Here is a 21,535-nt window from a genome sequence, read left to right as displayed (position 1 = left end):
GGTTTGTTCAGGAATCAGAGGCTTTCTTTGTTTTTGTCCATTCAACCTTCTCAAATGTCTACTGCATATGCTAAGAGGAAAATCTAAATCTCTGTATGGTCACGTGTGAGTACTTGAAAATCTGCTTCCCCAACTGTTAGAGATGAAAAGACTCCATGTAGAAAAAAAGTATCAAGAAGAGAATGTCATCTTAATATTCAGTTCAGTTCAGTTCAGTCGCTCAGTAGTATCCGACTCTGCAGCCCCATGAATTGCAGCACGCCAGGCCTCCCTGTCCATCACCAACTCCCAGAGTTCACCCAAACTCATGTCCATCGAGTCAGTGATGCCATCCAACCATCTCATCCTCTGTCATCACCTTCTCCTCCTGCCCCCAACCCTTTCCAGCATCAGAGTCTTTTCCAATGAGCCAACTCTTCGCATGAGGTGGCCAAAGTATTGGAATTTCAGCTTTAGCATCAGTCCTTCCAAAGAACACCCAGGACTGATCTCCTTTAGAATGGACTGGTTGGATCTCCTTGCAGTCCAAGGAACTCTCAAGAGTCTTCTCCACCACCACAGTTCAAAAGCATCAATTCTTCGGCCCTCAGCTATTAGAAGTATTGATTTTGATGAATAATTTAGGTTCAAAAGAAAAGTATTACCAGTGAGTCATTTCTTTGGGAGAACAACAGATGGCAGCAAAGGGGGCTAATATTGGCATTCGAATTTTTTACAATAATTAAAACTGAAAATTGCTTTTTATAGACTATTGTGAATCTTTTTTAAAAATTAACAGAAATTTCAAAATTTAGTATGAGCTTCTGTTTAGTAATTATATTATAAAGCATTCAACTTCTGAAGAAAATAGTCTTTCTAGGATAAATGGACAGAAATGTGGACCTTTAAGAGCTCTGTTGGAACTCTCACTTGGAAAGTGACTTTTTGGTAGATCTAAAAAGTAGAAAAATAAACCAACTGAACAGATGCTTTGCTTGCAAAAAGATGCTTATGAGACCTCGCTCTTACATTGGCCAAATTTTATCTTCCTGGTAAGCAATCTGTCCATCACAGCAACATCTCAGTTTTTAAATCATCAAATTTAATCTATCATATGGTTTGGTGTATTTTTTTTAATTCAGAACTAAAATTTTTTGACAGAAAATGTTAAATTTGAAAAAAAGAAAGCATTAAAGTTTTATAACAGGCACTAGAATTTATCTATTCTTGGAAACTGAAGAGAACCATGGCCATTATCCTAATAATTTCAGAGGTTAAAGGTGCACCTTCACATGAATTATCTGGATAGTTAACTTAATTTTTTATTTTTCTCTTTATGTGATTGTGGCAGTGACAGCAACTGTTTCTCTTACAGAAATCCTTCCCTCCGCCCCCCACATGTTCTCTTATTTGCAGAGAAGTCTAAGATCAGAGACAGAGAAGACAATGGCATCCCACTCCAGTACTCTTGCTTGGAGAATCCCATGGATGAAGGAGCCTGGTGGGCTGCAGTCCATGGAGTCGCTGAGAGTTGGACACGACTGAGCGACTTCACTTTCACTTTTCACTTTCATGCATTGGAGAAGGAAATGGCAACCCACTCCAGTGTTCTTGCCTGGAGAATCCCAGGGATGGCGGAGCCTGACGGGCTGGCATCTTTGGGGTCGCACAGAGTCGGACACAACTGAAGCGACTTAGCAGCAGCAGAAGATCAGAGAGAGGAAAAGAGCCAAGATCCTCTTTGTTCCCAAAGTGAAATAGAATATAATGAATAATCATATCAAATCTCTAAAGTAACTCCAGATGTACCCAAACTGATGAAAGTAAACAGTACACATATTTAATTCAACATTAAATTCAGCTCAACATTCAGAAAACGAAGATCATGGCATCTGGTCCCATCACTTCATGGGAAATAGATAGGGAAACAGTGGAAACAGTGTCAGACTTTATTTTTTTGGGCTCCAAAATCACTGCAGATGGTGACTGCAGCCATGAAATTAAAAGATGCTTACTCCTTGGAAGAAAAGTTATGACCAACCTAGTTGGCATATTGAAAAGCAGAGACATTACTTTGCCAACAAATGTTCGTCTAGTCAAGGCTATGGTTTTTCCTGTGGTCATGTATGGATGTGAGAGTTGGACTGTGAAGAAGGCTGAGCACCGAAGAATTGATGCTTTTGAACTGTGGTGTTGGAGAAGACTCTTGAGAGTCCCTTGGACTGCAAGGAGATCCAACCAGTCCATTCTGAAGGAGATCAGCCCTGGGATTTCTTTGGAAGGAATGATGCTAAAGCTGAAACTCCAGTACTTTGGCCACCTCATGCGAAGAGTTGACTCATTGGAAAAGACTCTGATGCTGGGAGGGATTGGGGGCAGGAGGAGAAGGGGCCGACAGAGGATGAGATGGCTGGTTGGCATCACTGACTCTATGGACGTGAGTCTGGGTGAACTCTGGGAGTTGGTGATGGACAGGGAGGCCTGGTGTGCTGCAATTCATGGGGTGGCAAAGAGTCGGACATGACTGAGTGACTTAACTGAACTGAACTGAACTGAAGACTTCCAGGACATTTTCAAATGTAAAGTTCTTTTCTATTTTCTTTAAAGGCAACAATCTGTGCTTTCAGAAATATGTTGCTGGGATGGCTTACAAATACTTTTTTTTTTAAGCAAAAAATGGGGGAAAAGTTTGCCAGATAATAAAGGTAATTTCAGGAGAAGAGTAGATTCACATAATGGTCTTTTGTTTTTGCTTGTTTTATCGGAGTATAATTGCTTTACAGTATTGTGTTAGTTTCTGCTATACAACAATGTGAATCAGCTGTATGTTTACATCTATCTCCTTCCTCTTGAGCCTCCCACCCTCACCTCCCCTATCCCAGACCTCTAGGTCATCACAGAGCACTGAGCTGGGCTCCCTGTGTTACACAGCTGCTTCCCACTAGCTCTCTATTTTGCACATGGTGAGTATATACATCAATGCTACTCTTTCAATTTGTCTCTCGCCCTCTCCTGCTGCTGTGTCCACAAGTCCACATCTCTATTCCTGCTCTATAAATACGTAGCCAAGATGTCCATCTCATTATGCTTTAAAATAAGCAGTCAGGTATTCATGTCCCCAGCTTTCCTTCCAACACCTCCTCCCTCACTCCTGGCAACGCCCCCTCCACCAGCTCAGGCCCCTGTGCTTTCTTATCCTTCTGTCCTCTACTCTTAAAAGCTTACTTTCAGATGTCACATTCACTTTAAATAATAATACGTAACTTATAACAGGGGTCAAAGCTGTAGGTTATAGTTCTACTAAGTAAAATGTAAGGCCCCCAACTATCAAAGACAGTGGGGCTTAAAAGGCATGGAGGAGGAGTTACAGTCATGGGACTAAAAGCCATCTGTATAGTGGCTCCTTCCTCTGTTTCCAGGCATAATTTGCTAAAACCACAGTGGCCCCACACAACTAAAATCGCTGCAGGAATGGCTACGCAGTTGGCCTTCCAGGCAAATAACCTCTATATCACTGTAATACATAGGTATGGCCAATACAACCAGAAATTGTATAATTCATTTAAAATGATCGGAAAGGCCAAATACTAGAACGTGTTGCCATTCCCTTCTCCAGGGGATCTTCGCAACCTCTGGGATGGAACCCAAGTCTTCTCCTGCATTGCAGACTGACTCTACTGTCTGAGCCACCAGGGAAGCTCCAGTCTGAAGGGCACAGTTTCTCAAACAGGAAGTTAGATCTTCTGTAATTAGCTAGTCTTTAAGAAATAAGATCAACACCTACACTTATTTCTTGGAGAAGTGTTTGTTTCTATTCACACAGCAAGGCTCATTCCCAACTGGAGGAAGCCCTAAAGTCAAAATGTGACTTAATAGCAAGGGAAAGAGCAAGATCAGAAAAAACAATGAAAAGGCAATCCTCACAAAGGAAGAAAGAAAGAGAGTCATGATAAAAGAATTTTGTTTTCAGAGCAGGAAGAATCAAGCACACCAGCAAAAACATGTGGAAAATATGTCCCCTGGTCAGGCCACTCTTGGCAACTGAATGATAAGTGTGGATGTTGGGTCAATATCAAGCCCCTTGATCACCAGGGCTGCCAAACAGGAAGCAAAGGAAGCATCTGAGTCGGTTTCCAAAAAAAGACAACAATGTGTATGTCCTCACCGTGTTCGGTTATCTCTAAATGAGCATAAATCTGGTGCCACTTGGATTGCCACCAAAATAAGGTGATGATCTGGAGATGGGTTCATTCTGCTTTATATTCTCTTTTAACTCTTGTGGGAAAGAGAAGCTGTTAGAACACAGTTAGATCACTGAAAACAAGAGCAGAGGGACCCTGATGACACACAGCTTACCTCACAGATTTAGGATAAGGAAGTGTCAAAGTACATTAAAATCTGTGAAGAAAGCACAATTTGTGAGCTAGAAATTAAACCACAGTGTTGGGACATCTTTCAGCTCAGCTCAGTGCAACTAATCAATCACATTATTGCACAGATCCAGTCAATAGCAGGAAAGCTTCAATTGCATGGGCATGAGCCAACCTCTCTTTGATGTCCACATAATGAAAGTAAATATAATTATGGAAATGGGTCCTCATAGGCTAAGTGTTGCTCTTGGTTTGGGGTACCAGATATCCTCCAACCCTTCCAAATAGCTGAGACTGCCTAGGATTTCTGGCTAGAAGAAAATTTGCTTAATTCATGGACTGTTAGAAAATGCAACTAAGATAACAATTGAAAATGATTGTTTATTATGTGACAGATACTAAATTAAGTCTGTCATGTAAATTATTTATATGATTCTCATGTAACCCAATGGAATAGACCCTGAAGATTCATAATTACTGACCAAAACCCCCAGGGAAAAATAAGTCCTGAAAATTCAAATATTTGGGATTAGAGAAAGGCAATAGGATACTGATAGCTTATGGTGAACGATGTCAGATTCGTGATCTCTGAAGATTTAGCTTCAGGACCAGGGACCAGGCTTGCTCACTCAAGAGTTTTTGTGTAGCAGAGTTTTATTAAAGTAAGAAAAGGGACAGAGAACGCTTCTGACATAGACATCAGAAGTGGGATGGAGAGTGCTCCTCTCACTAGTGTTAGCAAGAGAGTTATATACTTTTTAAATTAGATATTACAATAAATCAAAATAATGTCTCAAGGTTATAAAGATCTTACTAGACCCACTCCTATAATTTACATTTTAAGGTAACAGGATTAGGCAGAAGGTTTTCAGGAAGGAGAAACTGTCCTCAAGCAGGATACATTGTTATATAATCCTTAGTACAGAGTTTAAACTGAGTTGTTGTGTAATCATCAGTTCTGGGCTTAAAGAAAAAAATGTTTTATGTGACTCCTTAGTACAGAGTTTAAACTGAGTTGTTTGCTGTGTAATCATCAGTTCTGGGCTTAAAGAAAAATATTTTTATGTGACTAAGACTAAGGAATGTAGAGGGGGAAAAAAAAAGATGTTTGTCTTTTCCTCCTCCTTGAGAATTCCAGACCCCTATCTTCTCCTTGAATGCCCCAGACCCCTTTCTCCTCTTCCCCTGACTTATCAACCTGCCTAGGAATTGATTCTCTCGATACATGTCATATATTTTGTAACCCTTCTAAAAGATCTTACAGCAGGACACTGTGATCAGACAATAGTATTTCTAAATGTATAAATATTTTCACTAAAGTGGGATAAACAAAGATGGTAAACAGGTAATGGAATGGTTTGCAACCAAATTAAATTATTCTAAATCTTAAAAACTTTTCTTTTTAGAAATTTTGGCTTTTAAAATTATATAGAAAGATTTTGGACTCAGTTTCCTCTATTATTTATATCCAGTATTAGTGTGGTACATTTGTCATAGTTAATGAACTAATGTTGAGGTTATTGTATTACCATTTACTAAAGTTTATCCTTTATTCAAATTTTCCTAGTTTTTACCTAATATCTTTTTTTTTCTTTTCCAGCATGTCACAATCCATGCAGTTGTCATGTCTCCTTAGTCTCCTCTTGGATGTGACAGTTCGTCATATTTTTCTTGTCTTTGACAACCTTGAGTTTTGAGGAATACTGATTAGGCAGCCTATAGAATGTCCCTCGGTTGGCATTTGTCTGATGTATTTCTCAGAATTAGATTGGGGCAATGATTTTAGGGGAAGAACACAGATGTAAAGTAGTATTATTATCACATCATGCATTGGGTACACATTACATTATGACCCATCACCATGGATGCTAACCTTGATTATCTGACTGAAGTGATCTTGTAACATTTTTATTCTCTACAATTATGCTTTCCACATTTCCCTCTTTAAATATGGTACTACTTAGAGAGAAATCACTGTACCAAATCTACAAAGAAGGACTGGAGAGTAGAATACCCCTTCATCAATGGTGGTATATCTACATAAATTATTTAGATTATATCTGCACAGATTTGTCTAATCACTCCCATTTTTTCATTTTTTCAGTCACTTACAGAACCATGAAAATTTATTTTATACTTTGGATAATAATCTAACATTATGTTATTTATTTTGTTCAAATCATTTCCTCTTGAGTCTTTGGGAGCTCCATCAGTTAATCCACTTTGTAATCGGTTGGCCCAAAGTTTCTTTGTTTTTTGTCTTTTCCCCATAAGATGGCTCTAATAGTGCTTAGTAGTTGTCTTTAACTTCATTCAAAACATTTTTTTTAAGATTGTATTGTGACAGCTGTCATATCAGCATACATTAAAAAAAACTTATCAAAATTGGAAAAATTTTGTGTAGCCATTTTAATAGTGAAGATAGAAGGAAAAAAGCAACATTTTCAGCATATTAGGCCTTATTATTTCAAGAAAGGTAAAAGCAGAACTGAAATGCAAAGTAAAGATTTGTGCAGTGCATGAAGGTGCTGTGACCAATCAAATGTGTCAAAAGTGGTTTGCAAAGTTTCGTGCTATAGATTTCTTGCTGAAAGATGCTCCATGGTCAGGTAGACCAGTTGATAGCAATCAAATCATGACATTAATTGAGAATAATCAATGTTATACCACATGGGAGACAGCAGAGGGTATGCCTATGGCTGGTTCATGATAATGTATGGTGGATAACAGCACAATATTGTAAAGCAAATAGCTTGCAATAAAAGATTTTTTTGTAAGACATACTCAGAATATCCAGGTCAAGCACTGAAAATCATCCACACTAGCTAGGTTATATTAATCACTTTGATGTTTGGGTTCTGCATAAGTTAAGCAAAAAAAAAACCCAAAAACACCCTTCTTGACTATATTTCCACATGTAATTCTCTACTTAAATGTAACAAAAACACTACATTTTTAAAACAAAGTGCAATAGTGGTGAAAAGTAGATACTCTATCATATGTGGAACAGAAGTGATTGTGGAGCAAGGGAAATGAGCCATCACCAACCACACCAAAGGCCAGACTTCAAAGAAGTTGATGTTGTGTCTACAGTGGGATTGGAAGGGATTCCTCTATTATGAGCTCTTTCTAGAAAACAAAATGGTTAATTCCAACACCTACTGTTCTCAATTAGACTAACTGAAAGCAGCATTCAACAAAAAGCACCAGAATTAGCCAACAGAAAATGCACAATATTCCATCAGGATAATGCAAGACCCCATGTTTCTTTGATGACCAGGCAAAAACTGTTAAAACTCAGTTGGGAAGTTCTGATTCATCCACTCTATTGACCAGACATTGCATCTTTGAATTTCTATTTGTTTCAGTCTTTACAAAATTCTTTTAATAGAAAAAATAGCCATTTCCCTGGGTGACTATAAAGAGCACCTGAAGCAGTTCTTTGCTCAAAGATATAAAACGTTTTGGGAAGATGGAATTATGAAGTTGACTGAACAATGGCAGAAACTACTGGAACAAAACAGTAAATACATTGTTTAATGAGGTTCTTGGTGAAAATGAAAAATGGTCTTTTTTTAATATATATACTTTACTGAAGTATAGTTGACTAAAAAAAGGTCTTATTTTCACTTAAAAACAGAAAGAATTTTTGGTCAACCCAATATACTCCCTGCCTCAGCCCTAGAACTGGTCATTTCTCCAATGATTTCTGGTTCCTTTATTGAAGAATGGTATTAGAAACCAAGATCTGTATATTAGCTGTGCTTGTTGTTACTGAAGAGTTTTCTTAGGCCCTGGGAGATCACAGAGTATGGAAAGATGTGTATATACTTGTCCATGTATATACACACATCTATAATTTTTCCTAAATACAACTATCTGTATCTATATTCATCTAAACATGAATCCATACTGATGTCTCCAACTCTAATCCTTTACCACATGGATCAGTCTAGCCTTTTCCCTTGCATATCTATAAACTCCCACTTCGAAGTGGGAAACACCATGCATTTACTTGTTTGTTCAGTTCCAGTATACATAAATAGTGCTTTCAGAATTGTTCATCTGCATCCTCAGAGAAAACAGCTTTATCAACCGTAACACAGTGCTTCTCTATAGTTCCTTTGTCTTTGCTCATGGTTTCCACTGATCCCCCAAGTTACTTAGGGCAATATCTATTCCTCCTTTCCATTCAGTGAGGGTATGACATATACTTCTAATACAGTTAGAGTCTTGTGTCACATTTTTCATTCTATCTCAGGACACCTCCAACTTCCTGAATGATTTTTCTTTGAATGTGTTCAGGTCCACACTTTGTGCCAAAATGCTCCCTGCTTTTTGACAAATGTAGAGTGCCATGTATCCACCACTACAGATCACAAAGAATAGTGTCACCACTCTAAATAATCCTGTGGGCTTGACTTACTCAGCCCCTTCCCCAAACTCCTGCAACAACTCATCTATTTACTGCATCTACAATTTTGCCTGTTCTCAAATGTCATATAAATGGATTCATAAGTAATGAAACATTTGTCTGTGTAGGCTTGCTTCTTTGACTTTGTCAAAAGTTCATAAATAACAGAAATAAAACCAATGAATCACCAAAGTAGTTTAAGTTTATTTTGTACACACCATAAAGACTGTTCATGGACCAGGACCACAGAAACCAAACACGGAATGAGGCTCTCCACTCCAGAATTCTTGCTCGAAGAATCTCATGGACGGAAGAGCCTGGTAGGTTACTACAGTTCATGAGGTCACAAAGAGTTGGACACGACTGAAGGGACTTAGCACACATGCATGCAGATTTCCTCCTTTGAGAACGGCTTGCAGATCTTTCAACTGTAATCCAGTCTGCTCTACCAGAGCACTCTTAGAGTGGTGGTAAGATGTAGAGGAGAAGGAGCTTTCCATAATCCTCCAATCAAGTCAGGCTTTTAAAATCCTATATTTCAGGGCTGTGACTTTCAGTCACAATTTCCCCAATAGTTTAGATTTTCTCTCCCTTACCAGTTTCACAGGTTAAAAAAATGAAAGCAAAACTGTTGGACTAATTTTGCCTAAAATCACGAAACCCTTGAATCTGAACGGAAGCTGTTATATTCAGGTTCTGCTCTCCTGATTTCAATGCTCTACTGGTTTCCTGAAGCTCAAACTACCAGAGTATCCCCAGCTTATATTAAAAGCATGTGTTTTGGTAAAGGCATGTCTACGGTCAAGGGACATCTGAAGGGAATGCTCTGATGCTTTTCCCTTTCAGCCCTTTATTTCCCCACCGATGTTAAATGAAGTATATTGTCTTTTAAAGATCACCTTACAAGATGCATGTGTGCATGCTAAGTCACTTCAGTTGTGCCCAACTCTGTGTGACACTATAGACTGCAGCCCGCCAGGCCACTCTGTCCATGGGATTCTCCAGGCGAGAATACTGGAGTGGGTTGCCATGCCCTTCTCCAGGGATCTTCCCAACCCAGGGATTGAACCTGGGTCTCCTGCATTGGAGGCAGATCCTTTATAACTAGCACCACAAGGGAAGCCTGGATACATACTCTGATATCTAGAATCCAGATGTAACACTAAACCCTCATCATTTGTGTGGATTTAAACAATTTACCTAACATCTGTACTCTCAGTTTACTCGGCTGTTAGATGAATAAAATAATGACATGAAATTTAAAGTTTTCTGAGAGAAATAAATGAGATAGCATAGGGGTTGGGCTTCACACAATGTTGGCATAGATTAGGTGCTCAGTAACTATTAACTATCATCATTTTAAGCAATCTTTAAATACCACAGATGTATATACTGTATCTTAAGAGAACTGAATATGCAGAATAAAGGAGAAATAAAAGTTACTTCAAGTAGGCATTTGAGAATTTGTGAGGAGATATTTTTATTTTTACAGTGACTAGGAACTTCTGTTGTTGAGCATTCTGGGGCCACCTTTTCCCCTTAAACTATCTCTTTTCAGAGTTTAAGGGCAATAGCAAAATGTCTCATGAAAATTGCCTCCTGGAAGCCCACGTCACCATTGTTTGATCACGCATGCCCAAACCTGTCTTGGCACCAAGCATATATTCAGTCTGCTGTGCCCTTTGGTTGCATGTATGTTTCAATCAGTCTTAACTGTTAATTATCTAGGACACTACAGGACATAATTTTGTATGTATAAGGAAGAGCATAGCCAAACTAACCTGGTTTGCAAGGTACATCATGCACATTGTATTGCTTCTCTGATTTTCCCACTCTACCCATGACAAGTTGACTATGTTTATCAGTTGCTCTCACAAAATTCAAAGACCTCTTTTTAACAATACCTGTCAGTCTTCTAATATACACCTTTAAAAATAAAATTGTGTATATATACAGATGCTGAAACTGAAGCTCCAATACTTTGGCCACCTGATGAGAAGAGTCAATTCATTCAGGAAAGGAGCCTGATGTTGGGAAAGATTGAAGACAAGAGGAGAAGGGGGCGAGAGAGGATGAGATGGTTGAATGGCACCACTGACTCAATGGACATGAGTTTGAGTAAACTCTGGGAGATGGTGAAAGACGGGGAAGCCTGGCGTGTTTCAGTCCATGGGGTTGCAAAGAATCGGAAACAACTTAGCAACTAAAAACAACAAAAGACGTTAGTGGGAAGACGTTAGTGGGAAGATGTAGATAAATTTCAAGATATAACTACATAACCACACTGAGTATGGATCCCGACTCAATGGTCTCATTAGGATACTAGTGAACTCTTTTGTCTCAGGTGCCTATGGCAGTGTCTATTGTAGTTTTGGTTCCAGTCTTTTTAATCATTATGGTTCTTCAACTTCCTATCTCCTTTGCTTTAGTTTTAATGCCCCTCTTCCCTATCCTTCTTTCTTTCACATTTGTTAAATATTTAGAAGTGTGTTTCAGGCACAGAGTTAAATTCTGTCCTCTCACTACAGTACTAATGGAATGGTGGTCTGCCAGTCCATGAACAGCTAGTTTCTGGTGGACAGTGAGAAAAGCACAGAAATTGAGAGTAACCAGTTAGAAACGTTTACAGCCATTGAACTTTACTAAGACAGTGAGTTTTAGGTCTGATGAATCTAGCAATAAAAGGTGGGGCTCAGGATTTTCCATGCATTTGTTCTTAATTCCATTTACCTAGTAATGTATTTCCTACTCTCTTAAGTTTAGATTAATCTAAGCTTAAAACTTCACCAATCTCATGGAGTCTGGAAACCAGTCAATATGCTTATAACATATTTATTTCTGCTAAAGGAATACTGCAGTGGATTGGAGCAAGTCTACTCAAACAATCTTTCATGAAGAGTTAGGTTTTTTTTTAATTCCAAATCTAAGTTTTAAACTTAGATTAGTCTAAGGAACCAAAGGAAAGCATCTTTGGTGTGACCAGAAGCACCTCCAAATTCAGGCCTCAGAACAGCCTGTGAGAATGACACTAACGTTGCCACTGCCTCCACTGTCACAGTGTAACCTGACCCTGGACCACAGGGGTTGCAGCTATTTGCTGCCACTGAACACAAAGACGCTGCCATGTCCACTGCTCTTGAAATGCTGTAGTCCCTGACTTCAACTCTTTGCATCACTCACTTTAGAGCTAAATTACTGGGATGTAATATCCTTTTGCCAAGCCAAGACCTGTCATCAAATGTCTTCTTAAAATACCCATAATGTCTATGAATGCCATCTGCCACTGATGGCTGTCCCATTTGTGGTGGTTCACCTTTTCCCAGGAGCCAGACTTTGGTTATAGACAATGGGCTAGCAGATGGTCCCTGGATAGTCGTTGAAGATACTGAAGAGATTCAAACCAGGGATGGAGAATCCATGTCATGGCAACATTCCTAAAACATATGCCACCTATTTTTTCGTTGTTGTTGTAAATAAAAGCACTCTTGCATAATTGCCTCCAATACTCAGGAGTATCTGTTCCCCTAGTGGCAATGTTTGATTAAGGGCATGAAGCTTTAAAATTCTCAGACATACAAGCTCAGCATTAATACTGCTCCTTATTTAATCTTCATCCCCAGAAAGAAAGAAGAGGCATCTAATCTGTAAGACAGAGTTCCCCAGAAGTCATAAGAAGAAAAATATCAAAGCTACATGGAAACCGATGACTTACACATGAGGGTCTGGACATCATCCCCAGTGTAACGCCGATATAGTCTCTCCTTGATATCTTGTTTTCCTTTACAAAATAAATATTAATACAGCAATTTCATGCTTTCTCAGGAGAGAGCCAGAATTATGTTTCTAATAAGAAGACACTATTAAGGAACAAGGCAGAGGAAGCCTCTAATAAGGGGAGTAAAATAACATAAAATAATGTATCATGTTGTGATTTAGTCACTCAGTCGTGTCTGGCTCTTTTGCGACCCCATGGACTCTAACCCACCAGGCTTCTATGTCCTCGGGATTTCCCAGGCAAAAATACTGGAGTGGGTTGCCATTTCCTTTTCCATGGGGTCTTTCAGACCCAGGGATCAAACCTGTATTTCCTTCATTGGAAGGCAGATTTTTTTACTGCTGAGCCACCAGGGCAGCCCCTTTTCTTTTGTTACCATCCCCTGTACTCATTTCCAAAGCAACCTTCTTGACCAAAGGTGATGACTTCCCCATAGTTTGAGGTGTAGCTGGAGCATGTGGCTCCATTTCTCTTTACTGCCATCACTGGAAACCAGAGATTGGCTGTACAAAATTGACCGCAGGTGAGGCACACATAAGAGACGTAACATACTCAAAACGTTTTTGTGTGTGTTATAAAATAGTATATTCTGATGGTTGGATGTGGGGAGGAAAACTGAAGCGGCTTGGGAAGAGCTTGCTGTTTTCTTTACTGCAGAACTGAGTAGAAAATAGTTCCAATGACTTAGCATGTGACAAGCTCTTAGTTATCATCCAAATTAAAGTGAATTTCTGGAGCATGGAGTGTCTGTAAGCCTGACATTTGTAGAAATGACAGTTTGTCTGAGAAAAAGCTTTTAGCATATTCTCAGCAGTAGCTAAATGTGAAATTCAAGACCTCTCCCTGTTCTGAGGAGTGATTTTTTTATAGAGATCTCATGTGTGATTATATCATTTTGAGGGTGAAAGAGAATTTAGGATATTCTTAGTGTATTTTGCTTCAACATTTCCTATGCCCTTTTTCTACAAAGTAACCAAGTTTAAAATTCACAGAATGCACAACTATTATGATACTATATATAATTCCAACACCATAGAGACAGTACTAAAACAATGCAATTCTGGTGATGCGAAGAGTAGAAAATAACATTTTAACAAAAGCAAATCTAACATTATATATATTATATATATGTTATATATTATATATATTTTGTTTTATATTTTAATTTTTAAAACTATAGAAGTATGATAGCACATTTACAGGAAAGTTGGAAAATACAGAACAAGGTTACATAGAGATCCACTGTATATTACAATTATTTTTTAAGTAGATAAATTAAGATTTTTAGTTGGAGTTTTAATATCAGACTCCCAGAAATTAATAGAATAAATATACAGAGAAGTAGAAGGATGTGGTAGACCTAAAAAGCACTGTGAACCAATTCAACATAATTAAGATTTATACAATTTTCACACAACAGTAAGGAACAAATTCTATTCAGGTTCCCATAGACTGTAAACTAGAAATCACTGGAACATATCCAGAGACACAAAAGCAAAATGCAAAAATATCATGGCCTAACAGTATTGAAATCATGCAGAGTCTGTTCTCTCATCACTTAACATACACTGTCTTAAGTATGAGGTGGACAATGTATTCATTGGTATGATCTATGCAGAATCCACCCCTGGCCAGTGTTACAGTTTCTAGTTCCTCGTTCATAATCAAACACAATGTCCCCAAGATCTGGCCTGTCACAGAAGAACACAGCACACCGCTGAAACCATTTGACTCGGACTTGAGGCACCAAATTCTGCTTCTGTGTTTTCAAGTAAGAGAAAGTCACCCTTTTGACAGAGTCCAAGAGCCACTTCCAAAAAGCCCCATGTGACTCACACATTAATCTAACCAATTATAAATTGCATGATTGGTGGCATTACATAGAATTGATGCTCTGCTGCTTAACCTACATTGCTGGAAGTTTATAGAGACCATCACATTTTGCTCAGAAATGACAGAACTGCTGATTTTAGTACACGACTATTTCATAAAGAGACCAGGCTAAGTGCTTCCTTGTTCTGGAGATTTGAGTTACATTAGGAACAGTGCTGATAGCAGGTAGGAAGTACATGTTCTTTCCATTGGACTGACCCCTATGAATAGGAAAGGAAAGAGATTAGAATACTGTCAGAATTAATCGAATGCTATTTTCATGTCAGATAGAATTTCATGAAGGTTTTAGAAACAATTTCAAACCACTCAGAGTGCTGATGCTATTATGGATTGTTGAGTCTGTATGGCTTGTCATTTGAGGACAAGACCCATTTCACATTCATTTCTGCATACCCGCTGCCTTTCACGGTCCCTCACTTCTAAAATTATCTCATTTAATGAATGTATAAACAACTGGATAGCTTAAGGCAGACCCGGAGATTTGGATTGTTGTAAGAACTACCCTATCTATTCTGTCTTGACTCTCCCCTTTGTAAACAATAATAACTGAATTTATTAACTGGTTTCACATGGCAAGCACTATTCTGAATGCTTTGCATTCTAATTTATTGAATCCTCATAACAGTCCTTAGAGATTCTGTTATTACCTTTACACAAATGAGTATGCTGAGACCCAAGGAGGTTAAGTGACTTGCTGGAGATACTACAGTTATTAAGGGACTGAGTCGTGATTTAAGCTAGTGTAGTTTTGGGTCCTGAACTGTGATCACAATCATTCCCCTATGCTATTGAAGGCACAAATGAGTTTAAAGAAAAATAGTAAAACTGGCACCTCTCAAAATTTTTTGGCAGTTTCAGTATCTAAGCAGCTTATGTTTATCTCTTGATTAATAACACTTTTCACTGGGATCTGCTTTATTGATAAGCAACTTGGAGTCCATGTTTTTTAAAATAAGTGTAAAATAAATCTCTTTCTTATAGCACTCAACTCAGAACACTTCAAATACCTCTAAATATTTGAGACAGGTTCTTTTTTTATTAGAAGAAAGAAGAAAATACTTTTTTTTATCAATATTTCTACTAGTTCACTTAGAAATCCTTAAATATGAGAAGTATAAAACAGTAAAACACTTGAAGACATAATTGGATATATCTTTTTATGTGTTTATTGCATATGGCCAAAGTTCAATTAAACATTTTGGACTGCAATGGAGACAACAATGTCTATGTCTATCATAAAGCCCAACCCTTACTGGACACACAGAATGTTCTGGGTTACAAAGCACCTTCCCTTGGCTGTGCAAAGGTAGCTGAAATCCCACTAATGCTCTAAGTTTGAATTTAAATGGGAATTAATTAAATTCACTTGAAAATCCTTGCAGCACTGGAATCTCATTTCTTTTTTTCTTTTAAATTGAGATATAGTTGATTTACAATGCCGTGTTAGTTTCAGATGTATAGCAAAGTGATTAATACACACACACACACACACGCACATGCACACACATATGCACACGGTCTGTTTCAAATTCTTTCCCATCATAGGTTACTACAATATATTGAATATAGTTCCCTGTGCTCTATAGAGTAGGTTCTTTTTGTTTAGTTCATACATAGTAGTATGTATCCACTAATGCTAAACGTATTGTTTATCCTTTCCCTCCACTCTTCCTCTTTGGTACCCATAAGTTTGTTTTCTGTCTCTGAGTCTGTTTCTGTTTTGTAAATACGTTCATTTTTATCATCCTTTTAGATTCCACATATAAGTGATATGATATTTGTTTTTTGTCTGACTTACTTCACTTAGTTTGGTTATTTCTAGATCCATCCATGTTCCTGCAAGTTACATTATTTCATTCTCTTTTGTGGCTGAGTGATATTCCATTGTATGTATGTATGTGTGTATATATGTATATCCCATGTCTTCTTTATCTTGATTAAAGTGTTGGTGGTAATGGTGTGTTATCTTCTTTTGTTATTTTTGTTTTGCTTTGTGTAGGAACTGAGATCTGTGCTATGTTCTTTCCAAGGGCTGCTTCTAAAATAACTACTATTGCTCAGCCCGACTGGATAGAACACTATTGTATTAATGTTTAAAAAAGCTATTTTACTTTTGGTTATTTATCCAAAGAATAAAAAGCACTGCATACAACTAAATGTTCATTGCAGCATTTACAGTAGTCAAGATACAGAAACACTCACACATATATATGTATGTATATATATGTGTGTGTGTGTGTGTGTGTATGTATACACACACATAATGGAATACCGCTGCTGCACTCAGCTATAAAATGGTGAGATCTTGGCATTTGCAACAGTGTAGATAGAACTTGAGGGTATCATGTTAAGTGAAGCAAGTCAGACAGAGAAAAACAAACACTGTATAATTTTACTCCTATGTGAAATATTAAAAATTTTAAAAATAAACGAATAAACCAAACCAAACCAAAGCAAACACACAGATACAGAGAACAGATTAATGGTTACCAAAGAGAAGTGGGAGGAGGGAGGGTGAAATGGTTAAAGAAGTGCAACTGTATGGTGACAGAGAAATTGCACTTTAGGTGATGAGCATGTTGTAGGGTATACAGAAATCAAAATATAATGTTGTACACATGAAATTTATCAGTCAATTCAGTCATTCAGTCATGTCCAACTCTTTGTGACCCCATGGACTGCTGCATGAAATTTACATAATATTATAAACCAATGTTACATCAATTTTTTATAAAACTGCAGACTGTGGTGTTATCAAACATGCTTTCAACTACAACATATTTTATGTGTAACAACCAAATCACTCAGCTTCACTTGCTTCTTGTCCCTTATTTGTCCTTTGGGAATTATGATAGTCCATTCTCATAGATCTGTTTATTCATTCATTACTTCATTCCATCAGTCAACAAAGAATTCTTGAGCATCTGCAGGTTCCAGGCAGTGTTCCAGCTGCTGGGGAGCCTACAATGAATAAATCAAGTCTCTTCTTTCTGCAAATTACAGTGGAATATTTTGAGGATTAAAAAAGAAGATTGTAGGTGAAACTCTCAATACCTGGTGCATAGTAACCTCAACATATGTTAACTATTTTCATAACTAACCCAGAGCATTTCCTTTACCATATGAGTTTAAAAGGATGATCAAACCTCAGTCTGTAGGTCCTGAAAATCTCTATGGAAACACAGAGATTATCAACTAAAGAGAAATAACGATGTGAAAGGTATATTGAAACACAGCTGTAGGGTGGTTAATTTTGCTTAAAATTGCATGAAAAGCTTGGCAGAGGAGGGTTTTTGACATTTCGTATTTGATCAGAATATGAAAGAAGGAATTAACAACTGGGTAAGAAAAGAAATGGTGGGACCTCCTTGGTGGTTCAGCGCTTAAGACTTCACCTTCCAGTGCAGAAGGTGCAGGTTCGATCCCTGGTCCAGGAGCTAAGATCCCACATGCCTCATGGCCCAAAAAATGAAAGCAGAAAGCAGAAACAATATTATAGCAAATTCAATAGAGACTTTTAAATGGTCCACATTAAAAAATTATTTAAATAAGAAAGAAAAGAAAAGGCAACTGGGATCTGGGTAGAAGGAACAGAATGAGGAAAAGTCATGAGATGTGATGATGTATCATGAGAAAAGAAGCAAAATGGTATGCACAGAAGCTACAAGACAAGAGGTGCAATCAGTAAGGCAAAGAGTAGTCATATTGTAAACAGCCTCAAATTCATACATGCTAAGAAGTTAGAAACCGTCCTAAATATAGTGTGGAAATATATGAAGCTTTTAAACCAGACAATGATAGGATTCAGTTCAGTACAGTCGCTCAGTCGTGTCTGACTGTTTGCGACTCATGAACCGCAGCATGCCAGGCCTCCCTGTCCATCAACAACTCCCACAGTCTACCCAAACTCATGTCCATTAAGTCAGTGATGCCATCCAACCATCTCATCCTCTGTCATCCCCTTCTCTTCCTGCCCTCAATCTTTTTCAGCATCAGGGTCTTTTCAAATGAGTCAGTTCTTCCCATCAGGTGGCCAAAGTATTGGAGTTTCAGCTTCAATACCAGTCCTTCCAATGAACACCCAGGACTGATCTCCTTTATGATGGACTTGTTGGATCTCCTTGCAGTCCAAGGGACTCTCAAGAGTCTTCTCCAACACCACAGTTCAAAAGCATCAATTCTTCGGTGTTCAGCTTTCTTTGCAGTCCAACTCTCACATCCATACATGACCACTGGAAAAACCATAGCCTTGACTAGATGGACCTTTGTTGACAAAGCAATGTCTCTGCTTTTTAATATACTATCAAGATTGGTCATAACTTTCCTTCCAAAAAATAAGTGTCTTTTAATTTCATGGCTGCAGTCACCATCTGCAGTGATTTTGGAGCCCCAGAAAATAAAGTCAGCCACTGTTTCCCCATTTTTTTGCCATGAAGTGATGGGACCAGATGCCATGATCTTAGTTTTCTGAATGTTGAGCTTTAAGCCAACTTTTTCACTCTCCACTTTCACTTTCATCAAGAGGCTTTTTAGTTCCTCTTCACTTTCTGCCATAAGGGTGGTGTCATCTGCATATCTGAGGTTATTGATATTTCTCCCAGCAATCTTGATTCCAGCATGTGCTTCTTCCAGCCCAGCGTTTCTCATGATGTACTCTGCATGTAAGTTAAATAAGCAGGGTGACAATATACAGCCTTGACAAACTCCTTTTCCTATTTGGAACCAGTCTGTTGTTCCATGTCCAGTTCTAACTGTTGCTTCCTGACCTGCATACAAATTTCTCAAGAGGCAGATCAGGTGGTCTGGTATTTCCATCTCTTTTGGAATTTTCCACAGTTTATTGTGATCCACACAGTCAAAGGCTTTAGCATAGTCAACAAAGCAGAAATAGATGCCTTTCTGGAACTCTTTTGCTTTTTCGGTGATCCAGTCAATGTTGGCAAATTGATCTCTGATTCCTCTGCCTTTTCTAAAACCAGCTTGAACATCAGGAAGTTCGCGGTTCACATATTGATAAAGCCTGGCTTGGAGAATTTTGAGCATTACTTTACTAGTGTGTGAGATGAGTGCAGTTGTGTGGTAGTTTGAGCATTCTTTGGCATTGCCTTTCTTTGGGATTGGGATGAAAACTGACCTTTTCCAGTCCTGTGGCCACTGCTGAGCTTTCCAAATTTGCTGGCATATTGAGTGTAGCACTTTCACAGCATCATCTTTCAGGATTTGAAATAACTCAACTGGAATTCCATCACCTTCACTAGCTTTGTTCATAGTGATGCTTTCTAAGGCCCACTTGACTTCACATTCCAGGATGTCTGGCTCTAGGTCAGTGATCACACCATCATGATTATCTGGGTCATGAAGATCTTTTTTGTACAGTTCGTCTGTGTATTCTTGCCACCTCTTCTTAATATCTTCTGCTTCTGTTAGGTCCATACCATTTCCATCCTTTATCGAGCCCATCTTTGCATGAAAGTTTCCCTTGGTATCTCTGATTTTCTTGAAGAAATCTCTAGTCTTTCCCATTCTGTTGTTTTCCTCTATTTCTTTGCATTGATCGCTGAAGAAGGCTTTCTTATCTGCATTCAGATGTTTATATCTTTCCTTTTCTCCTTTGCTTTTCGCTTCTCTTCTTTTCACAGCTATTTGTAAGGCCTCCCCAGACAGCCATTTTGCTTTTTTGCATTTCTTTTCCATGGGGATGGTCTTGATCCCTGTCTCCTGTACAATGTCATGAACCTCATTCCATAGTTCATCAGGCACTCTATCAGATCCTGGACCTTAAAATTATTTCTCACTTCCACTGTATAATCATAAGGGATTTGATTTAGGTCATACCTGAATGGTCTAGAAGTTTTCCCTACTTTCTTCAACCTAGACAGCATATTAAAAAGCAGAGACATTACTTTGCGAACAAAGGTCCATCTAGTCAAGGCTATGGTTTTTCCAGTGGTCATGTATGGATGTGAGAGTTGGACTATAAAAAAGCTGAGAGCCGAAGAATTGATGCTTTTGAACTGTGGTGTTGGAGAAGACACTTGAGAGTCCCTTGGACTGCAAGGAGATCCAACCAGTCCATCATAAAAGAGATCAGTCCTGCGTGTTCATTGGAAGGACTGATGTTGAAGCTGAAACTCCAATACTTTGGCCACCTGATGGGAAGAACTGACTCATTTGAAAAGACCCTGATGCTGGGAAGGATTGAGGGCAGGAGGAGAAGGGGATTACAAAGGATGAGATAGTTAGATGGCATCACCGACTCGGTGGACATGGGTTTGGGTAGACTCCGGGAGTTATTGATGGACAGAGAGGCTTGGCATGCTGCGGTTCATGAGTCGCAAAGAGTCAGACACGACTGAGTGACTGAACTGAACTGATACATATATGTGTGTGTGTGTGTGTGTGTGTGTGTGTGTGTGTGTGCTGTTATTGTTGTTCAGTAGCTCGATTGTGTCCAACTCTTTGCAATCCCATGGACTGCAGTATGCCAGGGTCCCTGTGTATATATGTAACATTTTTGCCCTTGGTAAGTGGCTAAATTGCTATAGTTTTTAAAATTCAGGAACAAAATTCAAAGAAATAAATCAAGCAGCGTGCAGAAACAGGACACAATAAAGAAATATGGTCCAATTTCACACACAAAAACAACTATAGTACAATAGATTCTGGATGAAGAAGAGAGCATATACAGGGACTGCTGCTGCTGCTGCTGCTAAGTCACTTCAGTCGTGTCAGACCCTGTGAGACCCCATAGGCGGCAGCCCACCAAGCTCCCCTGTCCCTGGGATTCTCCAGGCAAGAACACTGGAGTGGGTTGCCATTTACTTCTCCAATGCATGAAAGTGAAAAGTCAAAGTGGAGTCGCTCAGTCATATCCGACTCTTAGCTACCCCATGGACGTCGTAGCCCACCAGGCTCCTCCATCCATGGGATTTTCCAGGCAAGAGTACTAGAGTGGGGTGCCATTGCCTTCTCCAATACAGGGACTAGTTAAGGGTAAAGAGGAGGCCTAATAACTACACTGAGGACTTTTATAATCTAAAATGGCACAATAGACAGGATTTTTTCCTAACAAGTTTCAGTACATTAAAAATAAAACAATCTAAA

The sequence above is a fragment of the Bos indicus genome, chromosome 14 (genome assembly GCF_029378745.1).
Source record: "Bos indicus isolate NIAB-ARS_2022 breed Sahiwal x Tharparkar chromosome 14, NIAB-ARS_B.indTharparkar_mat_pri_1.0, whole genome shotgun sequence".
NCBI lineage: Eukaryota > Metazoa > Chordata > Mammalia > Artiodactyla > Bovidae > Bos > Bos indicus.
The sequence above is the reverse complement of the archived record's forward strand: the minus strand, read 5'-3'. Positions refer to the sequence as shown.